Here is a 4619-nt window from a genome sequence, read left to right as displayed (position 1 = left end):
CTGTAATTGCCACACTCGTGGAAGGCAACGTTCGCGTCTTGCATTGTTCATATAGTCGATTTCGTTGTTTGCGATTATGAGAGACGCCATATATAAATCGGGGCCATGCGCATGACCAAATAGGTCGTATTAGCGTCGTCGGTTTTGCGCATGCGCAGAAACCTAACAATCCGCCGTGGTTGCTTAGTGGCTATGGTGATGGGCTGCTGAGCACGAGGTCACGGGATCAAATCCCGGCCACGGCGACCGCATTTCGATGGGGGCGAAATGCGAAAACAACCGTGTACTTAGATTTAGGTGCACGTTAAAGAACCCCAGGTGGTCCAGATTATTCCGCAGTCCCCCACTACGGCGTGCCTCAAAATCAGATCGAGGTTTTGGCACGTATAAGACCCCGTAATTGAATAATAAATAAAAAGAACCCGAACACCTCTTATATTATTTTGTACTTGACCCATCTCGTCGCTTCAACATCATTTTTGTACTCTTCATTGCATTCTTTTGTACTTTGGGTCACACCTTACTTCCGGTCACCTGTCTCTAAAAACTCTCTTGCACAGTTCGGGCTCTTGTAACGCTGGAAGTGTGTGTCTGTATACCTGCTTGCGCAGTGCTCTCGCGTATGCGGCGGCGGGGAGCGCCACCGTCGAGTCAAGTGCGTGGACAAAGTGACGCAGAAAGAGGTTCCCCAGAAGTCCTGCTACCTCCACACGCAGCACCTGAAGCCCCCAGAAAAGTCCACGTGCAACGTCGACCCGTGCGTGCCGTGGCAAACATCGGAGTGGTCAAGGGTAAGAGTGCCTTCTACCAGCTTTTAGATACGCAACGCATACATAAAAAAAAGGGAACGAGTACTAACTAGTAGAAATAGGTTGTTTATTTAACAAATAGATAAATACTAAATACAAAGGAGGGACCGCGTTGTAACTGTCCAGCGCGCACGGTTGACATCTAAACTGGAGTCAGCTGAAGGCGTGAGAGTAGGGAAGTAAAGGTCAAGCAGAGAGGAGAGAGCGAAGAAGGCGGCTTTTGAGCTTTAGCTTAGCGGAGGTCCGGTACTCATGTACCGGAAAACGATTACTGTAACAGCAGCCCTGGCACTTGGCTGGTGGCGAAATCTTACGGCGTTGTTAGCAGCCCCAACGAGCTGGTATATTTATATTGTCGTATACGACCCTTGGACTCGAAAGATGTAGAAAAACGATGGTTGACTGATTCCATTATGGTTGAAGCGTCGTTGAAGAAGCCTGCACAGACACCAGCGCCACATTCTCCTCTAAAGTGCTTATTTAGAAACTATGTCGTGGTGTCAGCAAAAGAAGCCATCTGGCACCAGATTAAACCGCCTGCGTTTTCTCGTGCGCGCCGTGGAATGGACGATGTGCCGACGCTGCCATTGTGTTCATCAACCCGCACGGCTACGCGGCGCGATCCGAAGGGAACAGCCAGAATCGTGGCCCTTTCTACGCTTGCTCGCTGCAAAAGTGACCTTGATGAGGACAAGGCGCCGTATTGAGGAAAGCAATGAAAGTACTCATCGATGAGACCGTTGTTGAGAGTGGACATATTATTTGCCGCCTCGCTAGGCGTGGCCTACAACCCCGGCAGCCTGGCCGCGGCGTTTCGCTCATCGAATTCGCGGGTTCAAATCACCCGCGCGCCACGTGGAAAATCGATTGGCGAGCGAGTTTCAACGCGCGACCTTTTTTGTGGCTCGGCTAGCAGCCGGCTCCGAAGCGCGCGCGATTCGCTTGCGAGACGTGCCATGCACGTGGTTCAGGAATAGCGCGTATGAATACTGCACAGAAGAACGTGCGCTCCCTCCAATGCAAATGGAATAGATAGATAGATAGATAGATAGATAGATAGATAGATAGATAGATAGATAGATAGATAGATAGATAGATAGATAGATAGATAGATAGATAGATATTGAGAAGACGAATTCTCCTTTACTTAACGATCGAGTGCCGACACATTAAAACTCCTACGCGCCTCTCGCACGTAAAAGGATAACACTCGATCGGCAAGTGTGAAGGTTGTGAAACGTAATTGATAATGCTAAAGTCGACCTCTAAATGGTGGTCCTGTCGTCATATACACTGTCGTGACGCCATGGCACAAATTAAAATTTGCTGACGTCGTCTAGAAATAAGGCTAGGCATGATGACGTCGTTCTTAAAAAAAAAAAAAGAAAGAAAGAAAGAAAATACGCGCGTATCTTCTGGCTGCGCTCGCACGTGGCATCTGCAGCGATCTTGGGAGAGGAGCGGGCCAGTGTATCATGACTTCGAACCACAGAGCTGGCACGTCAGTGATATCTTTGTGGTTTCGGCGCGAAATTCAAAAACTGGATGTTTGGCCTTCATTTTCTCTTATATAGTAATGAACCATCCTACCGCGAAATTAACGAAAATGGAGTTTTTCAAGGATACCTTAGGAGTGTAACCTAATTTTGTGTTTCCTTTTGGTGTATACTTGAAGTCGTGACTTACTAACCCCTCTTCCCGCCATTTTTTTCCCTCTCTCTTCGATTTTCCAGTGTTCAGTGAGGTGCGGACCGGGCACGCGACAGCGCGAAGTGAGCTGTCCGCTGCGCGACCGGTGCGACCCGGCGCGAAGACCTTCCAACTCGAGCGCCTGCAACCGTGGGCCATGCCACGACTCAACGCCCGGTTCTTCGACGCGGCTAGTACCGTAGAGAACGACGGCGGACCGACTCCGTGCCGGGATGTTTCGATGCCCCGTTTGTCCCACCTAGCCCTCGGGCATTTGCCGGGTGCCCACCACGGGCCGCTGCGTTGCCGTCGCCGCCGCCTCCACCCGTGTGATTTCGTGTTTTTTTTTTTTGTTTTTTGTTTTTTATGATTCAACATGCAGTCGGATTGTTGTGGAAGGCCGCCCGCGCCCGCCGTTGGTACCAAGAGCCAGTGCGTTAGCACCAGTTAACACCAGATGCATATACTGTGGCGTGTCTCTCTATCTCTCTTTCCGGAAGTAGCACACCAATTTCCCTGTGCACGTGTCTTTTAAGTGCTACACATTATACCACCCAAGTGTGTGCATCTCAATTCGGAACGAGCGAGCGAGTTGCGGCGAGTTTCCAAGAGGTCGTGGACCCTTGCAAGTGCGGTGACCGATTCTTCATTCAGCCTCTCCCCTTATTTCTTTTATCCTTTAGATAATATAAGAAGCGTCACAAACGCACATTAGAGTGCTCGCCAAATCCAGCCCCCCTACCCTCTCCCCCATCACCCTTGCCCCTCATCGTTACATTTCTCACCAAGCACCCTCTCAACTTATTGCTCCTCCCACTTCTTGGCCATAACGATCAAAGACACACCACCAATGCCAAATAGTATTGCGCCTGGCATCATCGGGCTTTTTTTCGCAACCCACTCCCACCCCGACTGTCCACCAAAGGAGCCACCCTCTTGTACCGGGTGGTGGACGTTATTGTGCATGGTACAGCGAAGTACACACCTTGTACCTGTGTCTCCTTTTGAAACGTTCAATGTTTGTTGCTGCGTAGCAGCATTTTTTTTTTTTTTTGAAGTTATAGCGTACATGATAAAGAAAAAAAAAAAAAGAAGAAAAAGTCGCAACTGCGACAGATATGTTCGAGAGCACGCGTAGTGCGTTTACCTCCCTTTGTATATTTATATATAAAAATGGCAACGTTTCTCAAATGTCGTCTTCGCACTAATTTGTCACATTCGTTGTCGTCTTGCGGCTCGAGAAAAGGCCCGCGAGTCGCATTGTTGATGTAACTCGCAAAACACAGCTGCTGCTGCTGCTGCTGCTGCTGCAGCTTTCCCGCGATCTTCGCAAAGGGCGCCGTGCGCGCTCGGGTTGCGACACACCTGCGGATTCCGCACGCATTTCGTCGGACCTTCACGAGGAAAGGTGGGTATATTAAGTACGGAGAAATCGCGCGCATTCTGAATCGTACCGAGCGCGGCCTTGACCATAATCAACAAATAAGTCGGCAGGAAGACGGAGAACAGTAGTTCAGTTGGAACCGGTTTTCGGAACTTTTTCTTTTTTCTTTTTTTTTTCTTCTTTTTATTGTCTTGCGCGGCGTTACTTTCCGTTCTTTTTCTCGCTCCAGCGTCTTGGAAGCCGGCCAAAACACCGCGCGCGCGCGCGCCCACAAATGACCCCACCATAGTCCGATAGCATCCGGCGTGTTGGGAACGAACTACGAGTACGTGCCTGCTGCTCTAGCGAGTCGGCAAAGAGGCGGCCGCCGCCACAGAAGCGGCGAAGAAGCACGAGACCTGCAGCAGCGGTTTTGTGCCCGCGGCTGGCTGCGTTTCTAGCGATGGCTCAAGACCCACCAGCTGTGCTCGCGCGAGGAGAAAAAGCTCTCCGTATTTTTTTATCTTTTTTTTTTTTTTTCTTTTCTTTTCCGGGATCTCCCAAGCGCTCCCCGACCTTACAAACCACGTTCGCCGTGGGCGGAACTATGGAACGTACGTCGCTCTTTGTAGCTGTCAGGCCATCACTGGTCGCTTCTTTAACACTGCTTTCGCTCGCTGTACTTGCTCGCTTAACGCGACACCAATCAAAAACAGCGTTCACAAGTTTCGGCCGCGCGTGAGTCGCGCTTCTTGCAG

At 50.2% G+C, this 4619-nt stretch overlaps 1 long non-coding RNA gene across 1 annotated transcript; it reads left to right on the top strand.

Annotated features, from left to right (window-relative positions):
- Positions 1 to 519: 519 nt before the first annotated feature.
- On the top strand, positions 520 to 3672 carry LOC119434751 (uncharacterized). The gene is made up of 2 exons (XR_005188653.2): positions 520 to 791; positions 2543 to 3672. It is a non-coding gene; the product is annotated as an uncharacterized LOC119434751 (long non-coding RNA).
- Positions 3673 to 4619: the final 947 nt, after the last annotated feature.

Source organism: Dermacentor silvarum, unplaced genomic scaffold (genome assembly GCF_013339745.2).
Source record: "Dermacentor silvarum isolate Dsil-2018 unplaced genomic scaffold, BIME_Dsil_1.4 Seq22, whole genome shotgun sequence".
Taxonomy (NCBI): Eukaryota; Metazoa; Arthropoda; class Arachnida; order Ixodida; family Ixodidae; genus Dermacentor; species Dermacentor silvarum.
Note: the sequence above shows the minus strand (reverse complement) of the source record. Positions and strands in the feature narration are given on the sequence as shown.